This window comes from Ailuropoda melanoleuca, chromosome 2 (assembly GCF_002007445.2).
Source record: "Ailuropoda melanoleuca isolate Jingjing chromosome 2, ASM200744v2, whole genome shotgun sequence".
NCBI classification, from domain to species: Eukaryota; Metazoa; Chordata; class Mammalia; order Carnivora; family Ursidae; genus Ailuropoda; species Ailuropoda melanoleuca.
Window position 1 is genome coordinate 159,304,100 of NC_048219.1, and position 22,503 is coordinate 159,326,602.

The following is a 22,503-nucleotide window of genomic DNA, read 5'->3' on the forward strand; positions in this document are numbered from 1 at the left end:
TCCATCCAGCTTCTGAGAATGTAATTTTTAGGACAGAATTGAAAAAGAAAAAATTATGTTTTATTTATTTTATTATAGTAGGCACAAAGAGATGTTTATTCAACTACAGATAGAAAAAATACTTTAATTTCAGTTATTATGGTATGATGGTATTATTAAATAATGTAATATTATCAATATTAATTTTAGTGAAAAGTAATATTACCAATTTGATGCTATTTTATGATTAACATACACTGTTGAACTTCATAAATTTTGTCAAATTTTTGAAATGTGTTTTAATATGAAGATTTATCCATTATGTTCAGAGCTTGCTTATTAAGCATGATTAAACAATATATATTAAAGCTTCTTCACGATATCTTTTTCCATGAGACATCTTATTTTTCCAACCTTTTTTTTTAAAGTTTTTATTTAAATTCCAATTAGTTAACATACAGCATAATATTAGTTTCAGATGTACTATATAGTGATTCAACACTTTCTTTTTTTTATAATAATTTTTATTTTGTTATGTTAGTCACCATACAGTTTATCCTTAGTTTTTGACGTAATGTTCCATGATTCATTATTTGCGTATAACACCCACTGCACCATGCAATACGTGCCCTCCTTAATACCCATCACCGGCCTATCCCAATCCCCCACCGCCCTCCCCTCTGAAGCCCTCAGTTTGTTTCCCAGAGTCCACAGTCTCTCATGGTTCATTCCCCCTTCTGTTCCTTCATTCTTCCCTTCCTTCTCCTACCAATCTTCCTATTTCTTATGTTCCATAAATGAGTGAAACCCTATGATAATTGTCTTTCTCTGCCTGACTTATTTCACTTAGAATAATCTCCTCCAGTCCCATCCATGTTGCTGCAAGTGTTGGGTAATCGTTCTTTCTGATGGCTGAGTAATATTCCATTGTATATATGGACCACATCTTCTTAATCCAGTCATCTGTTGACGGGCATCTTGGCTCCTTCCACAATATAGCTAGCTATTGTGGACAATGCTGCTATGAACATTGGGGTGATATGGCCCTTCTCTTCACTATGTCTGTATCTTAGGGGTAAATACCCAATAGTGCAATAGCTGGATCAGAGGGTAGCTCAATTTTTAACTTTTTAAGGGACCTCCACACTGTTTTCCCGAGTGGCTGTACCAACTTGCATTCCCACCAACAGTGTAATTTCATACAACACCCGGTGCTCATCACAAGTGCCCTCCTTAATCCCCATCAACTATTTAATGCATCCTCCTGTCTACCTCCCCTCTGGTAACCATCAGTCCGTTCTCTAAGGTTAAGAGGCTGGTTCTTGGTTTGTCTCTTTCTCTCTCTTTTTTTTTTCCCTTTGCTCATTCGTTTGGTTTCTTAAATTCCACATATGAGTGAAATCATATGGTATTTGTCTTTCTCTGACTTATTTCGCTTAGTATACTACTCTTTAGCTCCATCCATGTCATGAACTAAGGTCCCAGTGGGAAACAAAGTCGTTCCTCCATATTAGAGATGAATCCAATTATCCAAAAGCATTTGTCACTTAGGATAATTTTAAATAGAAATATTAGTAAGCACTCTAGATACAACTAGATGAGCACCAAATATCTTGGTCAGTAATATCAAAAGCAATAACATGGTGAGAAAAATATTATTTAAAATTAATTTTGTGCACGCATGCAAAATGTGATGTGGATTCCTAAGAAATAACTGGGTGAAACCACAGGAGTTTCACAACACCTATTTTTTTTTAATTTTAACTAAGCTTTATGCTCAACATGGGTCTCAAACTTACAACCTTGATATCAAGAGTTACATGCTCCACCAACTGAGCCAGCCAGGTGCCCCGACAGACATACTCAAAGTATGAACTCAGTAAATATTTACTAACTAGTTGAATAAATTAATAAAATATGGAAAAACATTAAATAATGTAAGTAAAATATGTGGCTTTAAAATACATTTGAAATATTATGCGATTATCCACTCAATTTTTAGCTATTCAAAATATTCAATATATTTTCTGAGGTGATTAATCTCTAGACTTTGGAAAAAAAACTATACTGCAAAAACAGATTCAGAAATTTGAATAATTTCCTCCATGTCTTAGTTCAGGCTGCTATAACAAAGTAATACAGACTTGGTGGTTTAGAAACAAAATAAATGTATTCCTTACACTTCTGAAGGGCGGGTCCTAGATCAGAATGACAACATGGTCAAGCTCTGGTGAGGGTGTTCCTCTGAGGCACAGACTGATGTCTTTTGGTCAGATCGTCGTGTGGCAGAAAGAGGGTGAGAGAGTTCTCTAGGGCTCTTTTTTAAAGGGCACCAATTCTATATATAATTGTTACTACTGTTATTTCAAAGACAATCACTATTGTCATTTAAGCTAGAAAGAAAATAATGACTGTCCCATATTTATTTTGACAAAAAAGTAGAAGGATACCTAATAGGACTAAATAAACAAGGAGAAATTTTGTTACATGTGACAAATGATGTTTTGTATCTCTTGATAAGTCAGAGTTTGAAATACCTTTTATTAGTACTAAATAGTAATATTTAATAACTATGAAATTTTATTATTCATTAAAAATAGTATTATCCCTAAAAATTTAGAGGGAAATATTCTAGATAGAGAATAATTCTTAGTCTAACTTCTTACCAGGAGCAACACCTGAGATAAAAGACTGCAGACAGTGGTTTATTTTAGGAAATGATCTTAAGGAACAATAGTGAGAGACTTGGAACCATGACACAAAGGAGGCTGAGAAGCCAATCTAAGCTTATGCTATTGGGTTGCTTACTCATGTAGGTCATTGCACCTAAATTCTGGGGAAACCTGCAGAATGAATCATGGACTTGTGCTCTTGAAACAAAGAAGGGTGACTATATATACACAGACTTTTTTCTTTTGTTCTCCCTGGTGAAGGGTTGTCTTATGTTATGTTAACCCTTACCATTCCAGGTTTGTGCCAAATCTGAATGACTGAGCTGATTCCTGTAGGAGTCCCATGTTCCCAGAAAAGCCCTGGGGTGGAAAGCAAGAGATGTATAGTTCCACCCGGTGACATGCTTGTAGGTTACACCTAAGGCAGCTGATTGCCACAGCAATGAGGAAGAACTGGAGTTACCTGAAGGCAAAGGGGATGAGCGCAGAAGACTAGTTATGTTGACTAAGGAACATAAATGTTTTTCTAGGCTGTGGTAATCTTTTTTTCTCTCCCCACAGTTAAAAAAAAAAATAACCAAAGTTTGTATATAATGTGATAAAACTAATCAATTCTTTTGAAAAATTTGATTATTTTTACATGATTTTATGCACAAAATATATGAATTAAATTTTACTATTTCGTTTGAGTTTCAAAAATTCATGAGACATGCTCCATTTTTGTTCGCTAGTTGGTTATGTTTTTACCAGATTTATTAGCCAGTACAAATCTGAGGTTTTCTTTTGATAAAAGAATACAAAGATCATTTGTATATTTGCAAATACTATGAGAATCTCTCTTTTCTTCAACTGTCATTCATATTTATCTCTTTATGGGTAGGTTAGATTTACACCTATTTTGGTTTTCATGCAATGGGATCACATAGCTAAAATTGTGAATTAGGTGGAATTATACCCCTCTAACAGAGAACGACAAAATGAACTCCCCCAGACCGAGACAATCCTGTTTCCCAGTATCCAACCTGTAATATGGGTTTTGGTAACTTTCTAGTGTTTCATCATGTATCAAAGCTTATCAGTGCCTAAAATTTTTCCTTCTTCTGACTACTCAGTATTTACTTAGCAAACTCTACACCTATTCTCTTCCCTGTGGATCTTGATAGAGCCAACACCTCAGCAATTTATTCACACCGCATGATTCTTTATATAAACCTTGTCAATGTTCCATGACTGAGTTAGATCATGGATGCTATTTGTAATCCATTGCTGTATACTTGTTCCCTACAAGAGCCTCCTGTCTATACTCCTTTGTACTTGCCAATGGCTTTAATTCTGATCATAATATTTGGCCTATTTCTTCCCATCCAGACAAATGCTGGTTGATTTCTTTATTTTATGTGTATAGCAAACACAAAAGTAAGATTTATAACTGCCTTAAATAGAAGGAGGTGTGATCATTTAAACAAAGGAACCAGCCCTTATAACATGCGTAGTGCACCTGCTTGTCAGTACAGATAAGCGCCCACTGCAAGCTCAGCACACTATCAATATCCTCCAGGACTTTCTGTTTCTTTCTGTCTGTTTGTTTGTTACCACAAAAGTCATCATAGAATGCCATGTGCCTCAACAATACTGCAGAGAAATAGAATCAGAAGCTGCTCTTCTGTCGGTGTGACAGAATAGGCAGCAACAGTCTCACTCACTGATGATTGCAGTCAATTTTTTTTTCTCAATTGTATAGATTTCAGAGACAAGAAAATACAGTAGTTTAGATCATAGACCACTTTGGTTCAAACAGCACCTTCATTTTCTGGCTGTATGACCATGGGCATGTTGTTGTAAAACTTTGTGCCTCAGCTTGTCTTCTGTTAACTGTGTATAAAATTATTTCCTATGTATAGAATTCTGATGAGAAGTAAATGAGTTAATGCATGGAATATACTTAAAAGAGTTATGCAACTATTAGGTGCAACATAAGAGTCAGTAATTAATGTTATATGAAACTCGAAAGCTCTCTTTTAAATATGCTCTCATCCCAAACATCTAATTTTTCAGTGATCACTCTGAGCACAGACCAAAAATCCAATTCACTTCTAAGATATAGACAGAAGAAAGGAGTAGTAACTGGAAGTCACAGTTAGGATGGGAAAAAGAGTAAAAGTTACAGAGTAACCAAAATGAAAGGCATGGAAGGAAGGATACATCATTGCCATTTTATTCTGAGACACTTCCCCAAGGCCTTTATCCTTTACTTCAAGTGATCACAGATGTTAATCACATCTATAAAATAACATCACAGCAGCATCTATGTTAGTGCTTGATTGAGGAAATGAAACTATAGTTTATCCAGGTTGACGCATAACACAGATTATCACAAGCCTCTTAAGCATTATATATTTTAATATATTTCATTTTATTGATATACATTTCCTATTATTATGAAAATAATTGTATTCAATATGCAAAGTAATTAGATTCAGAAAACAAGTACAGTAGTAAAGCATACAACTTAAGTCACTGATTAGGCAATATCATAAAGCCCGTCTAAAATCTGATTTGTATTTCTCAGTCTAAATGTATAGAGGCATGAAAAATTTCCACATGATGTAATGATGTCGATCGAACTTCCCCAGCAACTTACTACCAAATATTCAACACATAGGAAAACAAAAATCCTGAAATTGCATTAAATGTAAGTAAACTTAGATGAGTAACAAAATTGTTTTATGAAATGTTGCAGTACTATTGAAATGAACTGAATATATTTTTATAAAAGATTTCACAACATGAGGCCCCTGGGTGGCTCAGTTCGTTAGGCATCTGCCCTCGGCTCAGGTCATGATTCCAGGGTCCTGGGATCAAGCCCTGCCTCAGGCTCCTTGCTCAGCGGGGAGCCTGCTTGAGCTTGTTTCTCCCTCTCCCTTTGCCTGCCACTCCCCCTGCTTATGTTCTCTCTGGCTCTCTCAAATGAATAAATAAAATCTTAAAAAAAAAAAAGGTTTCACAACAAATAGTAAAAGCAAAAATGCCTCACAAATTGTAATGTTAGGTTTCAGACTATACCGGTAAGGAGATAAGGGTAAGGTTTTAAACAAAACTATCAGTGTAATAATTGAAGACATTTAATTATAGATTAAGAATGATGAAGAAGATTGTTAAATCAAAAATGTTTACAACAGAATGATGAGTCTACAGATATTAGTGACTACTCAGTCAAGAACACAGACTACATTCTCTCAAGATAGATGCTTGGAAAACATTCTGTGAAAAAAATGTCAAAATTATGAAGAAAGAGTCAAATACCTAAATAAATCCTTAAAAACAAACAAGTTTTTATAGCAACATTCATAAATGTGTGTAGTGATGAGACCTAACTCTAATCCTAACCTTTCTGCTAACTCTTTCTAGGATACTGTTAAGAGAGGAACAGGTAAAGGATATGCGGAGAGTTTGTTCTAAAAATAATAACATTCAAATTATACTTTTTTTTAATCCATAGAAAAGCTCTTGTATGCAAATATTTGTCAATTGATCCAAATTCTGTCAGTGACATTATCTACATGGAAAATCTAATAGCATTCTGATCTCTACAGTCCAGTTTGTTTGGGGCGCTGTAGAAGGAAATGGAATTACGGTGGCCCTTTTGGTCTTTTAATGACTGTATCTTTGTGGCACAAAGTTTTCTTATATGATTATGAATTGAAAGAAAAAAATTAAAATTGTACATATAATTCAATAACATAACAGTACTATACTGTATTGATGAGCTCTAAGAAGCACTTTTTATTTAATTTAGAAACTCATGTATTATTTCATTGGGCATTGCTATATCAGTGCAGAAACTTAGTTCACACCACCTCGGATTTAGTAAAACCTCTTCATATTATCAACTAGTAATCATTCTAACATTCCCCGGTGGTTTGTAATATTCATTTATTATAGGTACCTTATTCTTATATGTTTGGATCTGTATTGGAATTTACTTCATATATATAAAAAGAATATCCATTATCCATGATTTGCTTTCTACAGCTTCAGATACTCTTAGTCAACCATAGTCTGGGAGGAGATGACCCTCTTTCTGATGTACGGTCAGGTCAGTAGTAGCTGATGATATGTCATAATATATATTAAATATATATACCATTCACCTCACTTCATCTAATCATATAGGCACTTTACCATTTCACATTATCACAAGAAGAAGTACCCATCATACTGAGTACAGTATGATAAGATATTTTAAGAGAAAAAGAGGGAGAGAAAGAGACCACATCCATACAACTTTTATTACAGTATATTGCTATAATTGTTCTATTTTATTAGCTATTGTTAATCTTTTGTGCCTATGTTTAAAACAATTTTGTTTATTTGTCAGAGAGGGAAAGAGAGAGAGATAGCGAGCAAGCAGGGGGAGCAGTGGACAGAGGGAGAAGAAGGCTCCCTGCTCAGCAGGGTGCCCGATGCGGGACTCTATCCCGGGACCCTGGGATCATGACCTGAGCTGCAGACAGACACTTAACTGACTGAGCCAGCCAGACATCCCTCTTTGTGCCTAATTTATAAATTAAACCTTATCAAAGATATTTATGTATAGGAGAAAACAGTATATATGGAGTTCAGTACTATCTATGGTTTTAGGCATCCACTGGGGGTCTTAGAATGTATCCCCCTCTGATAAGGGGGGGCTACTTATGTCATAAAATAACTGATGGTAAATCTTTTCATCATATTTCATTACTTTGTTTCAATATTTATGATGACCTATATAAAGATCTCCACCCAGTGACTTTCCCATTGGCACTGCTCGGCTTCTCAACCGTCTTCCTTTTCATTAGTCTGGCATTATACTGATGAGGAACTTGGCATCATTTAAAGTATGAGCCTCAAGGCTCATGCTTATCTTAAAAGGCTGTCTTCTACTTAAAAGGCTTTCATCTACTCTGAAACTATAATAGCATCTCCTTAATTTCAATATGATAATTCCTAGAACATTTGTATATACCTCTTGAGAAGGGCCATTTGAAATTTTTTTTTAAGATTTTATTTATTTATTTGACAGAGAGAGACAGCCAGTGAGAGAGGGAACACAAGCAGGGGGAGTGGGAGAGGAAGAAGCAGGGTCCTAGCAGAGGAGCCTGATGTGGGGCTTGATCCCAGAATGCCGGGATCAGGCCCTGAGCCAAAGGCAGATGCTTAATGACTGTGCCACCCAGGCGCCCCCATTTGAAATTTTTGAAGAAAACACGATGCCTGATTTTTCTACAAAACAATGAATATGAAATCACTTTAGAACTGTAACATTCTCTCTTACCGCTAATGCCTACTTTTTTATTCTGAGGTTAGAGATGGTGGAAGTGTTTCCTCAAATGACTATAGCTGTTAATAATCTTGTGGATACAATGTTAAGATATTTCATAGCCTCTGAGACTGTGCCAAGGTTAGTGAAAGTTTTCATTACTACCTTCTACCTCCCTTTTCTTGTATCGTCTTTTCCCAGGCACCCAGAACTCTCATTCACTCTTTGGTGTTCCCTTCTTAGATTAAAGGCTGACTGTAGCTTCATTAGGCCATTTCCTACTCTAAAATATCTCTGATTTCCCTTCTCAAATCACACATGACATAAGTCTCATTCTCTTAGGGTTTTCTGAAAAATTACTTCACACCAAATAAATGGTTGATAATGATACAACATGCTGTTCCTAGGAGGAAGGATTTACTATTTAATCAAGGACTCCTGGAATGAGCATGGTAAAGCCAAAGGCATGGAACATCAAGGATAGGAATGAGGATGCCGGGGCCAAATGGCTTACTCTGCCTCCACAGGAGCACTGCATCAAATCAGAGACTCTGATACCAACGGATTAGATGATTTGAACCTGAGCTGTCTCGTTTTGAAAAACCAGAGAAAGGAGAAGCCAAGTCTGAGATATCAGTGGAGCATAATATTGGGATTGAAAAATATCAGGGCATTTAGATTAAGGCACATCTCAGCAAACAAAGTAGATAGAGGTTTAATAATGGGTGAAATAAGAAGCAGAGATTGGATGTAATTGGAACTTTCCTCTCATTAGTTATTCTCTACTTTCCTTCTCTTTCTAGCACTCATACAAATGCCTCTTTGTAATCTGGGACACATATTCTTAAGTTTAATGCCAACAGAGGAAGTGTTAAGGGGTACATGTGTCAGGATGAAAATGTTAATAGCACCTCATGCCCTGGGCTATTTGTGCTACTAAGTACACGCAGTTCTATTAGAGAATAACTTGCATATCATTTGTGCTCTGAGTTCTTGTTCACATTTCAGTTCTAAACCAGGAGCAGTATTTGAGGCATTTTTTAAGAGAGAGGTTTTATGTGATTATTTCCCCAGGAGTTTAACATTTCAAATATTTTAGTTTTTTTTCACTGATTAGTATCCAAAAAGATCAAATATATGTACAGTAGCTTGGAAGCTGTTGTTTTGTGTTTTGCACATCTAGAGTCCTAGAGATTAAATTCATGTTAACCGATAATTTCTTGGGAAAAAATATATGCTATAGGTTTAGCAATATCTACTTTAGAAACATTGTGTTATATATGGTGTAACAATATCTACATTAGAAATATCCTGTTACATATGCATGGCAAAGAAGAATACTTACAGTAATGAGAGCAGTGGCTTATTTTTTAAATTGTGTTTGATAAAGCTCTGAATCTGCATGGAGATGTTTATGTGATTGGGAAGCTAGCTGTTGGAGAATAGTAGCCATTAGGAGACTGGAGATGGCCACAGGAAACAATCTGGCAAGGAAGGAAATAGTGCTCATCATTGAATTAACAGTCGGTTAATTGATCCATCTGAAAAATATGCATCCTCTATTACTATTAAAATTATTAATGTGTGTTGAAATGCATGCAGGAAGATAAGATTCAGTAAGCCCACGTAATAACTTATTCTATATAAAACATTTTTAAGAAAAAGTTATATTGAAAAATGATGATTTTTTATTTATCTTTGAATTCATTTATCTTACCCCTTAGAATACACACACACACACACACACACACACACACACACACACACACACGTTTGCAAGTCATAGGAATTTACATTTTTTCTTAACTTATTTTGTAGCAACAGAAAATATTAATGGCTTTTGGGGCCACAGAACCGAGGTAAGACAGCATGTATTGGGCATGATTAGAGGTGATCTTCTCTACAATTTGGGCTAAAGAAATAGGTAAATTGTTTGACAGAATATCCAGGGCTAACAAGTACACATATCTTCCTCCTTCATTTCAGAATACAAGACACAAGTAGGAAAGAATTTCTCAAGTGTTCTATTTCACCCAATCACATTATTCTTTGTTTCATCTATTTCCTTGTTAAGGTTTTTGTTTGTTTCCTCCTGCCTTTTAGCTATTACAGGTAGAAATTTTTGGGGGGATGCCTGGGTGGCTCAGTCAGTTAAGCGTCTGCCTTCAGCTCAGGTCATGATCTCGGGGTCCTGGAATCGAGTCTCACGTGGGGCTCCCTGCTTGGCTGGGAGTCTGCTTTTCCCTCTGTCTGTCATTCCTCCCTGCTTGTGCTCTCCCTCTCTCTAACAAATAAATAAATAAAATCTTTTAAAAAAAGAATTTTTTTTCATCAGGATAAGTAACCGCATCATATATGTATTGATATGAAATATAAGGAAGCTGATTAGTATGACATTTTATACCCATTTTGATGGCAAATAAAAAAATAATCTCTTTTGACATGTACTTTACTGAGAGATTAATTTTGTGATCTGAGTCTGTGTGATGGCTTCCCAGATTTTTAAGCAGGATTGTGTACAAATGAAGTAATAGGTAGAGAATCATATTATTTGTCTTTTAAACGGGGACACTTGCAGTAATGAAAAGGGCACAAAAAATAATTACCAGGTGTCAACCAATCTATAAAAGGCATAAAACCCAGACCACCTTAGAAGAATCAAGAATAGTGATAGGATACTATTTAGTAAGATCATAGAATTCTCCAAGATTTCTTCATAGGTAAAAAAATATCTTTCCTTCAATCGTACTTCCTTCAAGACATTGAACAAACAGCTGTAGAGCCATTCAAAATGGCTGAAAAATAAAGGTGGGATTATTTTATTCAAGATGTCAAAATTATAATAAATAAACATCCTTAGCATATGGGTAGTCTGCCTTACATTTATTAATGTGGTTTTTTTTTTTAGATGAATATATCAGATTGGAAAAATGACACCTTCGAAAGCTCAAGGGATCTGCTTTCAGAGACAAGTGTGGAACACAGGACGGTTCCATGGTATTGGCACATGGGAGATACAGCACAAATTATCCCCAAGTGATGGCAGAGGCTAGTTAATTCAGCGGCCCAGATGACTGGGTCAGTTCTCAGAGCTTGTGAGTTCTAGCATAACTTGGGCAAAGACACAGACATCACAAAAAGAGGTGCACGAATAGCCATCATCTCACAAACTGATTTCAGGGACATTGCAGGCTTCCTTCCAGAAGTAAAAGACAGGAAGAATATATTTGGAGAGGTTATTAGAGATAACTTACTTAAAATTGCTAATTTTGCAGATAACATTACTGAGACCTACTGAAAGTGAGAGATTGGGCCAAGGTTAAACAGTTCTAAGAAATTTTATTATTGTCTTGTAGATGAAAAGGAATTTTAAAAATTATTCCACTTTCAACTGTGAGATAATAGGAGTATAGTAGAAGTGAGAACAAATGTGACTAAGAAAGAGTGTTCCTGAAGGATTTTTGTAGCTTAATGAAAATATGTAGATTTAGAAGAATAAGACACTCATTGATTACTTGTCATTTGAATTGTTAGGATAAGAATTAACTACTTTTATTATTTTTAACATTTTGATATTCAGCAGTAACAGAATTTAGTACCTAAAATATTCTTAGAAATTTAGCAGAGATTTTACAGCTTTGACCTTTCAATATTTCACATTAGGATTGGTTGGCAATTCTTTCTATCCCCACAGGTTATTAAGGTCATAAAAAGAGAAGGGAATTGAATAACTAGTGAATTGGACACATTTTATGAAAAGGCCAAAGAGGAAGCCTATGGCTCCTTAATTTATGGAAATTATAAGATATCAAAACACCTGGACAATAAGATATGTACTATGTGGGAAGGTAGGGGAATGTTTTTAATCCTTACTAAAAATAGATTTTCTAAATTCCTAGAATTCAACCTCACAATAATGTTTTATATTCCAAAAATCTAGGATTAGAAACAAAGGTGTACGCTTTTCAGGGGATTTCTGATAACACATACCCTTTAGGTTGTTGCATAGACAGCTCTGATGAATGCTGCATTGTAAAGACAGTTCAGTACCAATGACAGAGCTAACTTTAGGTGACAAAAGGCAGGAGGGATTTATTCTGATTTATTCTGATTAAAGGCAGTAATTTTTGTTCTTACTTTCTCACGTATAACCCCCCCAAAAAATAATAACCTACTATATTAATCATCTGCTCCCTCATCTATATCCTTGGCTCACTCTGTCAGGCATTAAATATTTTTAATTTTTTCTTATATGGAAGTATATAGTTAACCTCTTAGTAGATGATCTGACTTTAAAATATTTACATGGCTTAGGTATTTTAGTCATATTTGTAAAAAAAATGTTTACATAATAGTACAAAACAAAACAGAAGAAACAATACAATATTTAACTAATAAAATTGATAAAGCTTTATAATTAACAAAATTTATACATTCTTTATATGCTGAGAACAACAAGAAACTACTAACCACATTATTTTAAAACAGACATTCTCTCTTAAATCACATATTCTGACAGGGGAAAGAATTATTATATAGTAATTGTACAACTACACATATAAATGTATTTGTAAAATATTCTCCAAAAAAATAATAAGCTGCTTGAGAGTAAAATATAAAACATGAGTTTATGCAACAATTATTTAATGAAATCCATATATTTACAGACTACTTTTGAGTGTCAGCTTTAAAAATTGGGATAGTTATCTTATTACCAATGATAAGGCATTGGAAATTTTAAGTGTTAGCAAATATAATGTAACATTTTATGAATATATGAATGAATATGCATTCCATATATATGGAATATATACATCTATGTAAATGTGCATGCATATCTATTAAATAGATATAGTACATTTACTGCACTAAACATAATTATTAATATTAAATATATGCTGATGGATGTTGGCCTTATTCTCTTACGGATATTTAGGTTAAATAGATTCAAAAAATTTTATACAATAAATTATATATTTCATTTATGATTGTTCTCAAGTATAGGATTATATTAGGCATTGACATAATTATAACAAAAGCTGGCCTAGAAAAGAATTTTATAATCTAAGATATTATGAGCAAGAAGAGTAATATGAATGGTCATTTCTAAAACATAAGAAAACACTGTAGAATGTTTTTATATGGAAAATGGAGAAGAAGAAGTACAGCAATTACTCCCACCCCCACACACATACAACACACAGACACTCAATGTATTATATATAGTGCAAGGGCTGGGTACGAAGATGAGTAAAATTTGGGCCTGTCCTTTTAATCACAAAGCAAATAACTTTTATATGTAAATGTACCACTTAGTGTTATAATTCTTTAACGTTCTTGAAATACAGTTTTAAAACCATGATTCATTTTGCTGTGTGTGTATACAGACACATGCACACCCAGTTGCTTCACTAAATTGGAATTCTCCACTTATATGTAAGTGCACTGTTAATTTCCCAAGGCAGAACCTGTCTTCTGTTTCTGTATCCCTAGCACCTAACACAGCTAATACAGTACATGTCACACAGAAGGAAACTTACTGTTGCAGATTTATAATAGATTCATGATAGAGAACCAAAAATTTTTTTAACGATTTTATTTATTTATTTGACAGAGATAGAGACAGCCAGCGAGAGAGGGAACACGAACAGGGGGAGTGGGAGAGGAAGAAGCAGGCTCCCAGCGGAAGAGCCTGATGTGGGGCTCGATCCCAAAACGCCGGGATCACGCCCTGAGCCGAAGGCAGACGCTCAACCGCTGTGCCACCCAGGCGTCCCAGAAAACCAAAATTTTAAGTGAGTTTCATTTACCTTTGATTGTAGAGCTTCATTTTTCTTTGTAATACTTCTCTAAATCTCATTGTTGAGTGTTTCATCTCTGAGACATATATTCCTTTTTTTTTATTATTATATTATGTTAGTCACCATACAGTACATCCCCGGATTCCGATGCAAAGTTGGATGCTTCATTAGCTGCGTATAACACCCAGTGCACCGTGCAATACGTGCCCTCCTTACTACCCATCACCAGTCTATCCCATTCCCCCACCCCCCTCCCCTCTGAAGTCTTCAGTTTGTTTCTCATAGTCCATAGTCTCTGAGACATATATTCTTAAACAACAACAAAACCCTAAAAATGTAATTTAAATGTTAAAAGCCTCAAATATGATTTCATAAATTTAATTTAGAAAAAATCAAAGCAATGTCTGTTTCCTTCATTGTACATATTTTAATTAAATTACATTAAAGTGAGTTTTAATGTTCTAGCAGAAAATCTTCAATTTGCAAATTTTAAATGCAAAATATAAAAGACTTTACATCTAAAAAATAGGCCTTTGGGATCTAAATTCATTATCATAAAAGTGTGAAGTTCTAATTGTATTGCCTTTAATAATATATCTTCTATATAGATATTACTCAGTGCCTGCAAATTCAGGAAGTGGGAAATGGAGAGGTTATAATGCAGGGGAGATTTATGCTAAGAAGATTCCGAGTTGTCACGATTAAAAATTTTCCACCCATTATGTGAATCCTATTGATCATTGCAGGAAGCAGAAAAGTGTGTTGTTCATTGATTTTCTTTGGCTACTGAATGCATTAGGCCTGACACATTAGGCAAGTTTTCAAAGGAAGCGCAGTTAAGCTGATCTTAGTTCAGAGGAATATACACAATGGAATAAGAAACCTTGTAATTGCAAGAGCAAATAGAAGAGTCAGAGGACTATATTATGAGCCATATCAGCATAAAAATTAGACATGAGCCTTCCCAAGAGACTACAGTAAAACACATCAAGGCTTTGATGCTGTTTTTCACAAATGTAGCACTTACTGGATAAATTGGGTTTTAGCTTTTCACCCTTCAGCCAAGATATGAATGCAAAGCAATTAGTTGTTCTGTCTTCTTAGCTAACGGAGAATATCAGAATTCCATCAAGTTTATAAAAAACACAAATGAGGGCATTAGATAATTGCATCCCACAATGAGGTGAGTAGCCACAATGAGTTGCAATCTACTGCCTATAAATTCAATATTTTATTTCTAATGATCTATTACTGATTCCCCTTGTTATTATATTGATTCTTTAAGATACAAATTCACCCATGAGTTGTAGCTGACTACTGAACTAGAAAGAATAATAGCAAATGCAATCATAATGACTGTTTTACCCTGGAAATTAATTCCCATTAAAAAAATAAAGCTAGAAAGCACGATCTTGAATCCCTGTAGGAAGCTGTCTAGTGACTTATTAATACAATGTCAGAGTACAATGTTACCTCTCAGTAGTACAGGATAGTGTCAAAATGCTATGTATATTTTTCCAGTACATTAATTACCAGGGCAGTGTGTATGCTTTAGGCGAGGATTAATTAAATTTGCATAAACCACGTTGTCCTTTATGTCCACAAACAAACATTGTACATTTTGCAATCACCGTTCTCATTTTTTTACAGGCCACTTGGCATACAAGCGGACAATTCAAATTTAAAAGAATAAATGAAGACATATAAACTATTAATATCATGTTCTGATTTAAGGAAATTCCATAAAAATCCACTCCCTGGGCATACTAATATGCCTTTGGATATGTTTGGAAATTTGTCTTTTAATACAGAAAACTATTATGAGTTACCCATCATGTGCAGAATATTTGAATTTTAATAACTAATTTGCTTTTTGATATATTATCAAAATGGTATAAAGATAAGTATTTTTAAATATTACAATAACCATATGTTGGCCTCTGTACACAGAGGGCAAGAAGAGACTGAATAAGGAGGCTGGCCACCCCAGATGGGTAGGTGGCAGGTTTAAATTAGCAAGGGTACTTACATATGAGTCTTGTCTTGGGAGGTTGCAAAGTGAGTAGATGTCCACACCTGCCCACCAGAATCTTAAAAGTTTGTATAGAGGCTTTCACTGGGTTCAATCATATACACTACCCAAATGGTCTCAACAACACCTTACTCTCTCAGCATCCTTCTCTTTGCTCTCCTCCCTTTCCCAGGGATTCCACCCTTTAGTGTCCCAATCAGTCTTTGTCACAAGTGCTTAGACCTTAATCTGCAGCAGCTTGTACCCTCCTAGCTTTGCAAAATGGTATGCTAAGGTGTCCAATTTATTATCCTGCTCTCCCACCTTGTCTGCCAACCCTGGAGCTAGCAGAATAGTCAACACCCACAAACCCTTCTATAATATCAGTTCTTCTTCCAACCTTCTAACTCAAACTTAAGCCTCTAGGTGGGCATGGGCAGGCAGCCAAACTGCACACAGCAGAGGCCAGCCCACTGTGATGGCAATTCATTTCCCTTCTTTGCTGTCGTGCACTTTGTGTAACTCTTGCAACAAACATGTCAAACCAGGTGGTGTTTTCATGGCCTCCCATACTCACACAACAGTCCACAAGCCTCTAACGTACAGACCACCTTTCCTCACACAGAAGTTGATGGACAACTTGGGATTTCTCCCACCTCCTTTCCCAAGGACTATTTCTTTAGTCTCCTGCCTGGCTCAGCAATTGTTGGTTCACAAACTGGTCCCCATATGGGAGAACAAGGAGAGACTGAAGAAAAAGACAGACCACCCAAGACTGGTAAGTGGCAGTTTTAATAAGCAAGAGAACTTATGTACAAGGCTTATCTTGGGTGGCTACAAGACAAGTAAATCTCTGCACTGGCCCCATAAAATCGTAAATGTTTATATAGGGGCCTGAATGGGGTTCAGTCACATATACCACCAAGATAGTCTCAAAAACACACAGCTCTGTTAAGGTTGTGTCCTTGAAAACTCTTCCCACTTTGGGAACTATAGGCAGAACATACATTCCAAGGATGGGAGGGGGTGAGGAACCTCCAATTGCCCAAGTCCACTTTGTGAGTCAACTGGCAGTCACATTCTTTCAATGACTTCTTCCAACACTACATTATTTCTTTGTTATTACTTATAACAGAGTTTTTTGGGGTATGACATCTATTCAGGGAAAAAAGAATTTCATGGAATTTCATTTATTTACTAGTGTTTTTTGAGCAATTTAATTATAGTGTCAAGATGCGACTCTAGAACTTTATATGGCAAGTCTAATTTTCTTTGTTCATGTTTTTAATGTCTCTGGTCTTTTTCTTTTCTTTTCTTTTCTCTTCTTTTCTTTCTTTTCTTTTCTTTCTTTTCTTTTCTTTTCTTTTCTTTTCTTTTCTTTCTTTTCTTTTCTTTTCTTTTCTTTTCTTTTCTTTTCTTCTTTCTTTCCTTTTTTCTTCCCTTTCCTTCACTTCCATTCCCTTCCTTTCTTTTCTTTCCTTTTAAGTGTTCAAGAAACAATTCAAAGAATGATGTGCTCTAGTTGAGTAGATGGCCCTTGCCTGTGATTCTCAACAGTCTATTAAAAGGTATATAATTTTACCTCTTTGGAAAGACTTAACTCTCTTCTTCCAAAACTCTACCAGCCTCTGCAAAAATAATTCCTATGACATTTTATTTTTCTCCATGGTTCTTGCATCTTTTGTTTTAGAGGGCCAGACTCCATTTTCCTCATAGTTTGCTTCAAAATAAACATTTAAAAAATTCTGCCAGAAATAGTGACATTATATAAATACAACTATGGTAAGGAAAATTTAAAAAACTGAAAAAGAGAATTTCCTCTGGGGAATGTATGTTTTGTGAGAGAACATAAAATACTGTACTGAACATGGCCAATAACTTACTAAGAAGTCAGTACTATGTTGCACTACTACATGCAAAAAATTTAGTAAAGGAAGTGACAGTAAAACTTCATAGTGTATTCCAGTCTGGAAATTGGAGATAATTTGGAGTTTTGTTTAGAAGATGAAGGCCAAAGTGGAATGTTGAAATTGGGAAAAAGATTAAACCAGAGGCTTTGATAGTTTTCTTCAAATATTTGAGAGACTATCTCATGAAATTGACATCATCTTGATTTTACGTATTTCCAAGGCATAGATATTGCAACAAAGGATAAAATTACAGAGATAGATTTTGTTAAAAAAAAAAAGGATAAAATATTTATTGTAAGAATTAGAGAATCATGAAAATGGAATGATCTGACAGAAATATTGAAGTCACCGAAGCATTTAAGCACTCAAGGAATGATCTTCCCCAATAAGGTGGTATATTGTTTTCTTAGACTAATCGTTTAAAATGAAAAAGAAGGCTGGAACAGTATTTAAGTTTTCTTAATGTCAATTTAATACAGGAAAAAAATCAATGAGATCTAAAAGTTGAGGCTTTGATTAAATTTTAACCGACTTCTAGTATTTCCCACCCGAAGTTTCTATATATTTTTAAATGATTCTGACCAAAAAAAAATAGTTTAAAAAAAATCTAAAACTGCCTTTGCCATGTAAACTTAAAATGGTACCTTTGTTAGAATTTATGTCTATATCAGCCCTCCAACAACATCTCCTCTTCTTTCTGTAGTAGTCAAAAATCATTACAAGGTCATTAAGGAGACAAGGACTAAGAGGGAATGGTAGAAATGAGATAAAATGTAAATGAAGAAAGATGATTCTTAAGCAGTAGGGTGTAATCTAAATGACCTCCTTAGGACTGTGAAGATATATAACAAGAGCTACATAACTACTGCTTCGAATTTTGATTTGTTTTATTTTGTTTTCTTTTTTTTTTTTTTTAAAGATTTTATTTATTTATTCGACAGAGATAGAGGCAGCCAGCGAGAGAGGGAACACAAGCAGGGGGAGTGGGAGAGGAAGAAGCAGGCTCATAGCAGAAGAGCCTGATGTGGGGCTCGATCCCAGAATGCTGGGATCACGCCCTGAGCCGAAGGCAGACGCTTAACCGCTGTGCCACCCAGGCGCCCCTATTTTGTTTTCTTAAATGTTGCTGAAACCCCAGAGGCAAGTCCCTGGGAATAATATGCTATGGCTACAGATTTTTGCCTCTGTAAAATGTGAACCTAATCAGTGAGAGTGGCCAATGAAAATATAAACCACGACTTTCTTTTCAGCAATACAGAAAAACACACTTAAATTATCTTTTTTTCTCTATTTCACTATGTGAGATATTTCACTATTCAGCAAATCAAATAGTCCATTCATGGATTTTGTCATCACAACTCTCAGCAGGAAGATACAATAGGTGATAACCACTCTTTTTTTAACATGTATAACTGAAGATACTTGTGTGAACATAGTCAACATAATAAGAATATAGTAAATGTTACTCTATGTCTATTATAGAAGACTTCTTCATTTATATCAGTCATCTGGTATGTCTGAGATTGTGTCCTTTAGAATGGATAATGTTACTCTTCAGCAGTAAATTAGGAAAGTAATAATAATTTTAGAATAAAACAAATGATGAAATGAAGGTCCTAACTGTACTGCTCATTCAGAAGCATTATTATTCATTATAATCTCACTGCCTACCATATAAAATCAAATGATGTGTATTTTAATGTAGAATTTAGTGAAAACTGTAGAAATCATCCCTTCTCTTGAACAAGTTCCATATATTAAAATTAACTATTAGCATTTCATTTCAGGCCAAATAANAAAAAAAAAACCCCCCCCCCCAAAAAAAAAAAAAAAAAAAAAAAGAATCACATAGCAGCCCGGCGGAAGTGAATTGAAGAATTTCTCTAGCAGGAATATGAGGAATAGCATCATTTTTGAAAGATAAATTTCTATAATGTTTACATATGCCACATTGTTCTGATATGGAATTCAAAGAGAAAAGTTAAAGCAACTTATGCTTTCTATATGTGTCCCCGAGCGATAATATACATAAAACAATTGTAATTTCACTTCCTCAAAAACTAGAAAGATGCCTGTTAACTGGAATATCAACCTATGTAAAATGAAACTGAACTCTGAATGTGATGTCAGAATGCCTTACCTAGTGTTCCCTGGGTATATGACAGCATACCAGAAGGGCTCTAGAGCTTATGTAAAACATACTCATTATATATTTTGACTATTGTTTTCTTTTTTCAAAATACATTTTTAAGTGAACTGTTTTTTCCCAAATTTTGATTTTTGTTTTACCCCAAAGCAATATAGATAGATAGAATGTTTGTATATATGGTCAAGAAATGTACTTAAATTAATCAAACAAATGGACCCAAATAAGAGGGTTTTACTTAAGAGACTGTGATCATATATTACAATGAAGATCCAGAAAGTAGGGATGGAAAAGAAAAGATTGACATTTAATTTTATTTCCTCCTGTGTCTGAATTATTTCATGGCTGGATATCATTTTTACTATGGTAAATGGAGAATCATAATAGTTGTTAAGTTATGCTCCCTAAGATAATTACTCATTAACATAAATTAAATGGAATTTACTCTGTCATTATAATTGTAGACAAATGCTTTTGTTTCATTTTGGCCTACAGTAAAATAAAACAAAAACAAACACAATAAACTCTGATTATTAATTAACATTTTATTAGTTTATCATCCTGGATTACCACAAGATGTACTAGGTGCAATGTATCGTTTTCAATGAAGTTTCTTGCCAATGTTTATATGAACACAGCAGAACCTATTATTTGTTGGAATCTGACATAAATTTGGTTTTGCTCCAATACAGAGTTTTTTCTTGAAATATATTTCAAAGGGTTGTCATTGTTGTTGCTATTTTATATTCCAAGCAAAGAAAACATGTATAACTGAAGATCTTATGTAAGAACACGTGATACATAATTCAGAAATGGTCTAGTTAGTTATTAACTTGGACCAGAACATAAACATTTGATGTTACAATTTGGATAAATGATGTCAACTATGCCAAATGTCTGACATTTCTTCTAACATTTTTAAGTTACTTATAAATTAATCAGTAGATGTGGCACTTCCTTTCTATCTATTGGCAAAGTTAGAGGAAAATCCAAAATTGTTAATATACTTTTTAAACTGAAGATATTGTCAAAATTTTTGAAATGGTGAAATTCCTTTGACAAATAAAATTTTAACTTTAAAAATAAACCACCATTATTTTTGTTAAATAGAGCATCTGAAATTCTTATCCAATGTGTCTAATTGCTTTATTAAAAATAATTTTATAATATAATTCATTGCTTAATAAAGAACATGTGTTAATGTTATTTATGTTATTAATGTTATTTGGTAAATCCAGTAATTATGACACATTAACAGAATAAAAGAAAACCACATGAAAATGTCTATAGAATGCTAAAAAAGCAGTTGACAAAATTCAACACCCTTTCATGATAAAAATGTTCAACAAAACAAGAATAGAAGGAAAATATCACTATGATAAAGACCATACATTAAACACCTATAGCTAACATTGTATGCAGCGGTGAAAACTTGATAGCTTTTCCTCTAAGATTAGGAACAAGGCAAGAGGGCCCATTCTCACTACTTCTATTCACGTAATACTGGAAATCCTAGCCAGAGGATTCCCATAAGTAAAAGGAATGAAAAGCATCTTAGTTGGGAAGAAACAAAACTGTCTGTTTGCAAATGGCATCATCTCGTATATTAAAAATCCTCCAGACTCCATAATGAAAAAGTGAGGGCTAATAAATGAATTCAACAAAGTTGCAGGACATAAAATCAACACACAAAAATAGTCTTTCTATACACTAACAAGGATCTATAAAAGAAATTAACAAAACATTCCCTCCTACAGTAGCTTGAGAAAGAATAAAATACTTAGGAATAAACTTAACCGAGGAAGTGAAGGTTTATACTGAAAACTATGAAATATTGCTGAAAGAAATTAGAGCAGACATGAATGGAATGACATTTCATGTTCATGGACTGGAAGACTTAACATTATTAAAATATCCATACTACTCAAAGTGATTTGCAGATTCTATGAGATCCCTATAAAAATCCCAGAGGCATGTTCTTGTATACGTAGAAAAGAGCATCTTAAAATTCACATGGAATGTTAAAGGATCCCAAATGGCCAAAACAATCTTGACAAAGAAAAACAAAGCTGCAGGTCTCACACTTCTTGATTTCAAAACATGTTAAAAGCCATAGTAATAAAAACAGTATGCACTGGCATTAAGACAAATCCAATCAATGGAACAGAACAGAAAACTCAGAAATAAATTTGTATATAGTCAGAAGGTTCTAGACAAAGTTTCCAAGGCTACTCAGGGGGGAAAGTATAGTCTCTTCAACAAATGGTGTTGATAAAATTGAACATCCACATACAAAAGAATGCAATTGACTTTTACCTTATACCACGTACAAAAATAAACTGAAAATAGATTAAAGACTTAAATATAAGACCTGAAACTACAAAACTCCTAGAAGAAAAGTTGGGGAAAGACTTCATGACATTAGATTTGGTAAGGTTTTGTTGTTGCTGTTGTTTGTTTTTGTTTTTTTCTGTTGTTTTTTTTTTTTAGCTATGACAGCAAATACAAAGTCAACAAAAGGAAAACTAGACAAATGAAACTACAACACACTTAAAAAACTTCCACACAGCAAAGCAAACAATCAACAGAGGGTAAAGGCAACCTATGAAATAGGAAAGAATATTTTCAAACCATATATTAAATAAGGGGTTCATAGCTAGAACATATAAAGAACTCTTACAGCTC

General features: G+C 34.3%; 1 pseudogene; it reads left to right on the top strand.

The window, feature by feature from the left end:
- The first annotated feature begins 2,187 nt into the window (after positions 1-2,187).
- LOC100470893 overlaps positions 2,188-22,503 on the top strand; it is a 34,433-nt pseudogene continuing 14,117 nt past the window's right edge.